This window comes from Diadema antillarum, unplaced genomic scaffold (genome assembly GCF_040938485.1).
Source record: "Diadema antillarum isolate AM-2024a unplaced genomic scaffold, OU_Dant_1.0 seq00000217_RagTag, whole genome shotgun sequence".
NCBI lineage: Eukaryota > Metazoa > Echinodermata > Echinoidea > Diadematoida > Diadematidae > Diadema > Diadema antillarum.
This window is the reverse complement of record NW_027271272.1, coordinates 1,659,830-1,672,219: the sequence shown is the minus strand read 5'-3', so window position 1 is coordinate 1,672,219 and position 12,390 is coordinate 1,659,830. Positions and strand designations below refer to the sequence as shown.

The 12,390-nt window shown below is 39.0% G+C and overlaps 1 protein-coding gene across 1 annotated transcript in view; it reads left to right on the top strand.

Moving 5' to 3' along the window:
- The window catches only part of LOC139729116 (E3 ubiquitin-protein ligase RNF19A-like), an 89,419-nt gene that overhangs the window by 8,630 nt on the left and 68,399 nt on the right, over positions 1 to 12,390 (top strand). Inside the window, exon 2 of the mRNA XM_071640043.1 lies at positions 4,782 to 4,832. The gene's annotated coding sequence lies outside the window, so the exon portion shown is untranslated. The remainder of the gene's footprint in view (positions 1 to 4,781; positions 4,833 to 12,390) is intronic.

Below are 12,390 nucleotides of genomic sequence, written 5' to 3'. Positions count from 1 at the left end.
ATGGTACAGCGATTGTCCCCCAGAGGGCAGACAGCTTTCTGGCAAATAGTATGCTAAACATGACAGGGGAAAAAGTCTTGTCTGTAGTCATGGTGATTTCTTTTCTTTCTGTTTTTCTTTTTAGTTGTAGGGGAGGTCTGCATATAAGGAAGAGAATGTGAAAGATTTAGGGCAAAGGTTTTTTTTTTTTCTCTTTTTTTTTTTTGGGGGGGGGGGGAGGGGCTGCAGACCTTTAAATGTTGTCGACCACTGGCATAGGTTGTACACTGTACACATGTACATTGTATGTATGGATTCATTTCTAGCACACCTTTCAGATTGTCTATGAATCTCGCGTATTTTATTATGTAATCATATCCTGACACCTGACACAGGACAGAAAACAGTTCTCAACTATTCTTTTAGTCAAGTGATTTTTATACACAAAAGTGATCCTTTTCAGAGTTGACACAATTACATATTACTGTATACGCCAAATATTTTGCAAGGTTTTTATTTTCGCAAATTTCGCGAGTCAGGTGCTATTCGCGAAATTAAAGACACGCGAAAAATGTTGACTCTGATCCCGATGTGAATGTGACGCACACGTATTTCTCCGTCCAGTACAGGACTCCATGATCGCGAATTTAACCACTTGCGAAATCGTCGGGAATTCCCGATTCGCGAAAATTTAGACTCGCAAAATATATGGCATATACAGTATGTGACATCGAATGTATCAAGGCAGTTCATGAAAAATTCACACATTTATTCAATGTACATGACGTATTGGATTTATACCGCGTGTCCCAAAAAAAGCGGAACGGTGGATTTTCAGTACCTTCCGGTCTGAAAGTTATATATCTTTTGGCATCATTAGAAAGAGCATCTTCCGCAGAAGACTATGATACCAAAATTATTAAATTTGGTTTAGTACTTTTTATTCTACGCCAATTTCTGAAAATGCAGTCATTGTCAAATTTCGCCGGATTTTTGCGACTTATGAGATAATAATTTGAGTGCGACACGCGATCCATACGGTGAATATTGTGTAAGCTCGGTGATCCATGTCAACAAAAGATACAGCTTTCACATTGGGCACGGGCCAGGAAAAAACAGTGTGTGTGTCTGTGCGCTCCAAATATGAAAGCGTTATCTTTTGTTGACATGGATCAACGAGCTTACACAATTCACCGTATGGAATGCGTGTTGCACCCAAATTATTATCTCATAAGTCGCAAAAAATTGAAAATGACTGCATTTACAAAAAATGGCGTAGAATAAAACGTACTAAACCAAATTTAATGATTTTGGTATCATGGTCTTCTGCGGAAGATGCTCTTTCTAATGATGTCAAAAAATATATCACTTTTAAAACGCAAGGTACTGAAAATCCACCGTTCCGCTTTTTTTGGGACACCCGGTATTGAGGTAATGTATGTTGCTTTTTTATAAAGAAAATTGCCTACCTGTATTTGTTCCAGAATATGGCTAGTAGTTCATCAGGGATATCATGTATCATGTGTCTGTTGGAACAATACAAGCTGAATGATTTTTGGGATCATGAAAAAGTGATGAGGAAGTGACAGATGCACAAAAAAGAATGATACAGGGTAAGAACCGATTAGGCCTAGTGCCAACAGCAACACACACACACACACACACACACACACACACACACACACACACACACACACACACATAAAAACACCACCACCACCACCAGCACAAACAACAAATAATGCAGAGTGTTTATCTCCATGTAGTGAAAACTAGATGCTTCATAATCACATGCCATGGTCGTAATATTTATACATTGTATTTGTTTGTTCTCCAGAATTTACTTTGGGGTGAAATGACCCCCTACATTTTGTGTTAACTTTAAAGGCATAACTTACCATTTTCAGATGAAACAAAAACCCAGCTGTAGTGAACTTCAAAATAGTTCTGAAATGTGAGTTGGGGATAGAAACAACCAATGTAAAAATTTGAATCAATATGATTAATGTCAAATGTAAGGTAAGCAAAAGTTATAATAAAAATGTTTTTAGACTAAACTGTCGACAGTTTTTGCTTATTGAGAAAAATGGTGATAACTCCTTATATTTTAGGCTTTATTGCAAAATTTTTACATTGCAGGATGTTTTGCGATACAACTGACCTACACATATGCATCAAATGCGATATCTCAAACATATTTAAAATCACTGCTCCCAAAGGTAAACTGTACCTTTAAGATATAGTCTACATAAATACACATAAATACAGGTAGAGCATAATGGTAGAGGTACAGTGTATGCACAAATCAGACATCATGATGCTCATCCAAGTTGTAGCATACATAAAGACAAGTTAACTGTATACATGTGATTGAGTGAATGCAGCAATGTCGAGAGAATACATCGATGAAAGTTTGAGGAAAATCTGACAATCCGTTCAAAAGAATCTTTAAAGTATTTGCACAGTCACTTCTGGATGAAGAAGACTACTACAGTGAATGATGTAACATGTACAGTAAATCTGTATTTTCTTTATACTGTTTCTACGCATGTAACATCATAAGCTGTAGTAGTCTTTCCATCCAGTGGTAAAAGCACGGAAACTTCAAAAATTCATAACGTTTGAACAGATTGTCCGATTTTCCTCAAATTTTCACTGTTGTGTGCTACTAATATTGCTGCATTCTCTCAATCCACATTTATGTAAATATCAACATGAACTTGTCCTTTAAAATTTGATGTCAAATGTATAGGCCCTAGTTTTTAATAGTCGGAACACTTCCTCATATTATGCGGATGGTTGGGAAGCAAATGAACTTTTGATATTTTCCTATTACAAGGGAGGCAATGACTTGGTGATAGAGGGCACTTATAACCCTCCCCCATTTTAGGTGTACTCAATGTAGGTAATACATTTAAAACAACTGGAGACCTCGTTTTTCGAGCGGCCATTGACATTCTCTTCAGTGGTTTGTCTAATCTGCATTCTGTGTGGGAGAGATGGGGCTCAGAGTTCACACTGTGCTTCCTATGTGGGAGAAAAGTGCACTTTCAAGCGCCAAGGATTTGAGGACGTGCATGATTTCGTACCCAACGCATGATTCTGCTCAAGAGAGCAGCACTGACTTCAGTATGCACAGTGGACTCTGAGTTTTGTATATCATTTTTAATATACGTGATGTAATTGCCAGTCGGGATATCTGCTCTTTCGGGATGCATTATTCCTCAACTCAATTTGGCTGCTTATGTACACATAAGTGATGTACAGTATGTAAAGCCTGCATGTGTGAATGATGAGAATGTACATTGTACACCTGGTACCTCATTGTAGGGCTGCACGTACATTTTAATCTTGCCAGTGGCTCCTTAAAGGACAAGTTCAACTTCATAGACATGTGGGTTGAGTGAATGCAGCAATATTAGTCGAACACATCAATGAGAGTTTGGGGAAAATCGGACAATCCGTTCAAAAGTTATGAATTTTTGAAGTTTCTGCTTAGTAATGGCTGGATGAGAAGACTACTATAGCTTGTGATGTCATATGAGTACAACTAGATAAAGAAAGTATAAAGAAAAGTCAAGATATTCTCACTTTTATCACATATTAAAAGAACGCTCGACTTCTCTCGTTCAGAAGTCATAATAATATTACCCCTAACATAAGTCAGTAACAAGTCGAAGAAATGTGCACTTTATTCAAAAAGTCAAGTTTTGTGAAATTCTCTTTTTATTTTCCTTATATCGTTGTACGCATGTGACATCATACACTGTAGTAGTCTTCTACTCCAGCAGTGTTTGCACAGATATTTAAAAAATTCATAACTTTTGAACGGATTGTCGGATTTTCCCCAAACTTTCACTGATGTGTTCTACTAATATTATTGCCTTCACTCAATCCACATGTATATGAAGGTGGACTTGTCCTTTAAATTGTACAACTAAAACGAACCATTAACTCTTTATATGCCAAGGTGGAAACTCCCCGTGTGCCACATTATTCTCAGACACCAAAGCAGTTATGCTTTGAGAAAACATTCTGTGTTTCAAATCTATGTAACTTTTGTACATTTCTGCTATAACCTCGACGTGTAGTGAGAACAGTTGTAGAGAAAATGCCAAGTCTTGCTTTGATGTGAATTGTATGACAAATCTATGATTGCTTTGCTTTCAAATGACCAGCAGCTACATTACTGTAAATGCTTGACTTCTGCACACAAAGCAGCGACAGAAACTTAGAATTTACACGCTAATTCAGTAGGGAACATTTTTTGCTGGTCAATCACCACATAAAATGCAAGCTATATGTGAGAGGAACGGAATCGTGACGAACGCTTTCACTGTAGGCTAACCTACTGTGCCATTTGGTGATTTATCGATCGGATTGGGCGGGTTTTTGCGTTTGAGCAGAATATGCGCAGTTCGCACGTCGACTGAGTCGGGCGTGCGAACATGGCACATAAAGAGTTAAATTACAGTATTTAGAGTCAACAAAGGACTGTAATGCAGTAGAATTTTTCCTCTAGCTTTAAATGAGATGTTAACAATGATTAATGCTAAAAAACACAGATATTATGCAAAAAAAAAAATGTGAAGATACAGCACAAACAACTGAAAAGTGGGTCCGGGGACATAGTGAATTTCATCTTTCAAGGAAATATGTGTTTTTTTGTGTGTGTGCATGTGTGTGTGTGTGTGTGTGTGGGTGTGTGTGTGAACTAATAACTATTTTTCTTTACAGGGACTGTCCCTTCTATACACGGTACATAACTTCTTGCCCCTCTACTGTTTGTTTTTCCTCTGCAGAATACCAGAATTGCTGTTTTGTGAGAGAGAAGAATTGACTCTCCATACAAGGTGAGTATCAGTTGAAAGAATATCCTTGCTGTGACAAAATAGAATTTGAATTCAGGAGACAAGAAAACTTGGCCAAAACTACTGTATTCCCCTTTATACTTCCCAACAATTTGCATTATTTGCCTTATCAATTCACAATGACTGTTACGGAATAAAGCGGGTTTCATGGGTGCTCACTCTGTGTGCTTGGGTAGGTGTGTGTTTGTGAGACTGAATGTGTGCAGCAGCGTGCTCAGTGCAAACTGCTTTTCAAGTCAAGAAAATGTTTTCTCACAAGCCATGAATGAGAACTCTTCCTGTCTAAAAGATGTTGACAATTGTTGACAATTTTCACAAGAAATTTCAATGGTACCCCCCATCTTTTGGTGCCTATATGAAGCGGAAGCAGCGAACATGCAAATGGCACAAGTGACAACTTTTACAGAATGAGGGCAGCATACGGAGATTTTAATTCACGATCATAGACAGGTGTGTATTTCGTTGGGCTGGAACGCGGCGCAGATCCTGACGAGATAACTTGCCATTGGTCGCGATAGGGTTAAGCTCTGACAATAGCTTAGACAAATTTTATCTTTTCAAAGTTTACTTGATGAAAATTGACTTTGAAATGGATGAGATCTCCCAAAATAAACTAAAGCAACGTGGTCCTACGTACCTTTTATTAGGACCACTTTGTTTTACTTTGTTTTTTATTTCGATATCTCAGTCATTTCAAAACTGATTTTCATCGATCCTTGATTTATTCCTGATCAAGGTGGCCCACCCTACTCCTACCCCTTTTCACATACACCTTAAGAAAAAAAAAAAAAAAACATGATTGCATTGGGCTAATGACTAATGCCTTGCACATTTGTCCTCGGATAATTTAAACTGAAGGTTCAAGCATGCCTGAGCCCGGATGTTGTGGCTGAAAGAAGGGCATCTTCAAATGCTTTTCAAATTGCGGATCTGTGCTGTCTTGAATTACAGCAGGGTATTGAGCTATCGCTCATTTTGAAGGGATCATTTCCTGACTGCAAAGCACGGAAGGACACTATACTCCTGGCATTTCTTTTATGTTGTACATAGTTCCGGATATTACATCTGAGACAGAATGCCTACATTAGTGATACCAATAACTGTCTTTGTAGTTTCCTTTTAATTCTAATGACTCCCACACATACACTGTGGGATAGTGGGGCAAATGTTACACATTTTGTGTCATGTTAGGAATTATATTTGAATACAGTGTTTGTATCTCTGGATTTTTTTCTTTCTTTCTATGAGTCACCTTATGACAAGGAATACACTTATAGTTAGGCAACATTGGCAAAAAAATTCATTTTCAGTTCCTGTCTGACCATGATCCTGTTGAGCATTCAGATATAACGGTGACAGGAAAGCTAGGCTGACATCACCCTTTGTATATTTTCCCAATCACGCAAAGATTTCATCAGTCCCGTTCGATTCACGTGAGTCATCGCTGGTTGCATGGCATCGGCAATATTCGGCAGGACACCTATAGATGAAATAGTCACTTTCAGGAGGTTTCGGAGGAGAATTCACCCTCCGGGGGGAAAGTGATTTGATATGATGGCATTGAAATCAAAGCCAGGAGATGAGTGAAGCTTTCAGTGAAATTCCTGTTGTGATTTTTGAGAGGAAGCATTTCAAGAATGCACTGTAAGACCTTTATTTCTCACACACATCTGAGTCTAAATCATAACTGACCCTTGCCTGATGCAGTGTGACCCTGTGGACCTGACCTGTGTATGCATGTGTAAGCAAGGATGTGGTCAGTGCACATCTTATGCGTCCTGTTAAACTTATGCACTGCTTTGAAGAGGAAAAAAGAAAACACCTAAATTTGTCTTCAGTGTTGGACTCCTGGTCATTTGATGATGATGGTGATGATGATGATGATGATGATGATGATGATGATAATAATGATAATAATAATGATTATGCTTTATAATTTCAATGATATCATCAAGTTATGAGTTCATTCAGTTTTCTGGGCTCCATTTCATGAAAGTTGTCAGCCCTGACATGTTGTCACTCCCTGACAATTTCAATAAAAATCCTTGGTTTTGATTGGCCTAAACAGCTCTGGTCACTGACTGTTACTATGGTGATTATGGTTACCATTGATTTTTTTTTTTTTATAGCAGAGGGTATTTTACAAACTGCACATATTGCCTTTAATACACCTTGTACAACCGTTCAGTCCAAGGCACTGAGCGCCCCATTTCATGGTATTTCAAAGGTGGTAGAGAAAACTAAGGGAAGATGATGGGGGAAGATGTAGATGGTGATGAAAATAGAGATGACGATCCTGAAGATGGAGATTGCAACGATAGAGATGAAGATGGTGATAACAACAATGAAGAGGAAAATTAAGATGAAGATTATGATTGTGAAGATGACATTGATTAAGATGAAAATTAAGATTACAACGATGAAAATTTGCGACAGTGGAGATGGAGATGGTGAAGATAAAGATAAAGATTAAGTTGGAGATGAAGAAGGGGATTAACAGATAGTGATACGACATTTGCTCCTGTGACAATTGCTCCTGCGACAATTGCCCCAGTGACAATTACTCCGGTCTTATTTTCTCTAAGGGCTTAGGGGTAGGGTTAGAGTTGTGATAAGGTTGTAGGTTTATTTTGATGTGAGGATTAGGATTAGGATAAGGTTTAGTATATTTGTGTGTAGAATTTATGTTTGGCTTAATAGCATGCAGATATTTCATGGGGGCAATTGTCATGGGAACAAATGTCCTGGAACCATAATAGACCAAGTAGGAGAAAGATGGCAAGATTATGATGAAAATGAAGTTGGGATGTACAGAAGGGAGTAAACAGAAGTAGGAGGAAGAGGAGGAACAGAGGAAGATGGAAAAAGAAGGAGAAGAAAAAGAAGAAGATGATAGGAAACAAAGAGAGAGACCAAATGTGTGCAACCTCAGTTGTCTTCTTAATGGAACTCAAAATTACCTTACTCCAGTTTTATAATCAGAATCCTTGACCCAGTCCCCATTGCGTAGGTGAGGCGCCGTGGGCTCCTGCGCTCTCTGCCTTTTGTGAACTTTGAAAATTAGAAATTAATATGACGAACCCCTTCTCAGCTGTCCTCTAAAGCTTGTCGCCTCTGACGGTAGCTATATATTGGATACTCCGCCTGCACGGGGGTGGCCGCATAGTCTGTAGGATGCACTGATGCCATCAATATTTTGTGTGAATCGTCCGTCTTAGCTGTCAACGGCTGTGGGACTACCAATTCAGGATGCCATTTGATCATGTATGGTAGGTTGATATTTTAGGACAAGGCTTACAGAGTATTTAATGTATCATCTGCCGTTGTCATAATGCCATGTAATAGTGAACAAATCAAACAAAAACAATCTAAAACTCTCTTTTAAGATAATGATAAGAATAATATAAGATAATGAAATAATTTTTGATACTACTGCTTCAAAAGTTAGGAACAGGCCTTACTATCTCCATGACCATGATATTTTTGCAGAAAGATTATCTGCTCATGTCCTTGTCTTTAAAACTTTTCTTTCATTTTATTTTGTTTTGATTTGTTTGTTTGTTTGTTTGTTGTTGTTGTTGTTGTTGTTGTTGTTGTTTTTTTTTTTGGGGGGGGGGGGGTAGTATGTTCCATTATTTCTACATAGCTGTAGAAGCTACCACTTGTAGTAGACATTTTATTTCAGACATCAGATCATAATGTGTTGGATGATGTATTGCCAAAAACTGAAAAGTGCATCATCCAAACCATGTAACACACTACCTGACTGCTTGATCCCTGCAGTCATACATTTTGTTATAGTTAAGACAAGGAGGTACGAGAGAACTCGTACCTCCTTGGTTAAAGGTGCATGGTCCCGGTGTTTTAGTCAAATGCGTATACGGGCGCACGGCGCAAGTTTCCTATAGAGACCTACGCTATCGACTCCTCTTTAGCGCTTACGCTTTGGCCCACTTCCCCGAGTCCGAAGAAGTCTGATCCACTGTAGTCAGTGGTCCGATCACAGTTTGGCTCATGATTTGGCTGAGGGCGATGACAGCTTTAGCAAACTTCTTTTGTGATGTCATAATAACAAGCACATATGCACGCACCCTGGCATTATTACAGACTGCGCGATGCGCAGAGAAGACAACAAAGGCAACGTTACTTAGCAACACCTACGCACTTTACTCTTGATGACAGCTCAACTTCGGTAATCTTCGTATCAATGCTAACGGTGATCGGCAGTATCATCAACAGCGCCCTCTGCACTACCGGGACTATGCACCTTTAAGATTTGCAATTGAATATATCCCACAGCACCTTCAATGCTGTCATCATTCATGAGTGTTGTCTGGAGATAATGGAGAGTAACCATTGAATGTAAAGCACCAATGTTGTAGCAACAAGATTTATTGCCTACAGTGTACGAACACCAGAGAATGCATGATGTATAAACTGACATGAGAGAGCTGGCACTCAGGGGTTATTATAAAGTCGGAATAGAGTTGTCTTCAATCAAATCGTCGTGTGCCTGGTAGAATGATACAAATGCATACGATTCAAGGAAAGTGTGCCCGGGAGAATGACGCGAATGCGCATGAGACCGTTTTATACATATGGGCCCCGCCAGCGTTCGCGTCGTTCTCCCGGGCATACATGTACCTTCCGTGAATCGCTGCAATCACATCATTCTCCAAGGCATGCAATGTAATATATTTAGTTACCTACGCCGATGAAAATCGGCAGGGGGTTATGTAAAGGGTTCCGTATGTTTGTTTGTTTGTTTGTTTGTTTGTTTGTTTGTTTGTTTGTTTGTTTGTTTGTGTGTTTGTTTGTTTGTTTGTGTGTTTGTTTGTTTGTTTGTTTGTGTACAAGATAACAAGAGAACGGGTAAACGGATTTGCACGAAATGTTCAGGGGATGTCTGGATAATGACAGGAAAGAATCGATTAGATTTTGGTGATAATCGGTTGACCCTTGCAAATTCTGTGCGACCTTTAAGTTTTGACCCCATGGTATAGTGACCACTCCGAAAATATCCCGTTTCTCACTTTGCGATTTTCCGCTACCATACGAAAACATAAACTCCCAAACGATCGGACTTCGCTGCTCAAATGTTCGTAAGAATTCCGAAATTTACGTTTAGGCCTATTTGAAGGACTATGTCCTTCTGGATTTATGAAAGTTCGTTCTCCGTCGTCACAAACTGGCCCGTATTTTGATGATTTTTTAAATTAAAATTGATTGTTTTTTTCGTTGGAGGAGCATTTGCTCGGTCGCAGTCACACTGCACGATATGCGCGCTCAATGTCAATGCGTGTGCAAGGCCGCTGAAAATGCATCGCGCTCTACCCTGTTGGTGCAAAATAGCATCGGGGACGTTGCGGCGCTCGTTGGTGACCTAATACTGGTGCAGTAGACATTTGCATTTAACCCTTGCATTGAATAATTCCCGTAGACACTAATCATAGGGGTAATTGCCTAGGGGGTACGTAAATTTTGTTTTTCTTTTGCGCTTTTGTGGATACCATCAAAGATCGTACACTCATACGACCTTTGATATCAACACACTCTCGGCTTGCTATAATCAAAATATCCCGCAAGAAAACGGCGTATTTCTCGATTTTTAGCGCTTTTTCGGCGACCCGTCGCGTAGACAATACTCTTAAAACTGGACTTAATTCGCGCGCGCTTGGAAAAGTTCCGAATCTGCACTTTTGACGGTGGAATTTGGGATTTTCGATGGATTTTTGGAGGAGACTAAAGGACTTTCCTGTGGTGAATGAGTGTTACCGTATGTGAAATGATGTGATTTGCGTGTGATGTGACTGTAGAACCAAAGATCGTACACTTCAGTGTACGATCTTTGGTAGAACGCACTGGCTGGTGATAAAAAGGACACTGGCAATTAAGTGACCGAATTCTGGTAGATGACCGAATGCACAGTATGTTTACCCCGACTTTGTACAAGGCGTGGGTCTGCCGCCTTTGACGGCCCCTCTCTAGTTTGTAATGTAATCGGTTGTTATATTATCCATTTGTTTCAATTCAATTGAATTAGCTATGGATTGACATATCAATTAGGCTAGGAGGTGACCTCCCTGTCAGTTCCTTGCCCACATTTGTATAGATCTTCTTTGCTGAGTTTGTATACTCACAAAGTTTCATGAATTAGGTACTAATGAATGTCTTCTTTGCTTTAAAAGCTTTATTTGATATGCATAATTTGTGTTTTTGCCCCACTCTGCTGTATAACAGCAGTATCAGAACATTCGTGCTGACCTCTGAAGCCAATTGGTATCCTACAATTGGCACCCCCAAGATATTGGAAAAGGGTTCATTTGTTTGACTCCATGCAATATATTATGCTATTTTTTTTCTCTTAAGTACACGTTAATTACACAGGGTGGTCAGGGGTGCTGGGAGAAAGGTTAATGGAGCGTTAGGCCTCATTTGGTTTGCGTGGGCTCATACATTCTGAAGAAATTGAGAGAGGGGATGGCCCCAACCTTTGGTGCGTAATGGCCCATTCATTAGATTAATGTTTTAATTGAAGACCTTAACTGGATCAAGGCTTGGTGAATTAAATCTGATGCTCTTATTTGCAAATGTTGTTCAACTGCTGCCACCTCCGTGGGTAAAGAGCATTGCTTGCGTAAAATATGAAATACCTTTTGGAATTTTGCGTGCAGTGAGGTTCAAAAAGACATATAATCTATCATGTGAACTTAAAAAAAATGTATTGCAGAAATGCTTCAGAGACTGTCATGAGCAAATAGTACCATTTTAATGAATGTTGAGGGTATGATGACCAATTTGAACTATAGTATTATCTGGTGAGAGTGACTAGACTTTTTAGGTGATGCTATTCTACGAAAGATAGCAGAAAAAAGAGTATGCCCTATCCTTTTTGTGTGTATGTGTATTTGTTTGTTTTTGTTTTTCCAGATAAGACTGCAGGGAAAGCAGTTTGATGATGCGTATATCAAAAGCATTATATTTTGCCCTCATGTGTTTTTGTTTTTGTTTTTTAATGCAACGTATATATATTCATTTTATAGGTTAGAAGATTTTGTTTGACTGTTTTTCAGGGGGGGGGGGGTGTTAGCTCTTTATTTATTTTTTTTTCATGGTTGAGGAAGCCATCGAAATGAATAGATAGACTGCGCACTACATTAAAGCCAGGAATGTTGATGTCCTACGGTTTACGATTGTACCTTGGAACAGATTAATGGATTTTAATTGGATTGGCATGACCTCAGCCCAGGCTTTTGGATGTATTGCAGGTCTATGTAACTAACAGCAGCACTATTCAATCAAAATATTGAGATTATCAGAATGTGTTATTGTAGTTTTTTAATCTTAAAATGCGTGGCACTCATATGATGAGATGCTTCTATTATTGATAGTGACAACCATATTTGTTAGTACTGTTTCAGTTGTTGTCTGAAGCTGCAAAGTGAACTGAAAAGGGAGGGGGAATGAAGAACTTTTTTGTTGCCATTTGCCAACCATCATGTAAAAGCATTCATTGTAATTTGTATGCAGTCTTTGAATA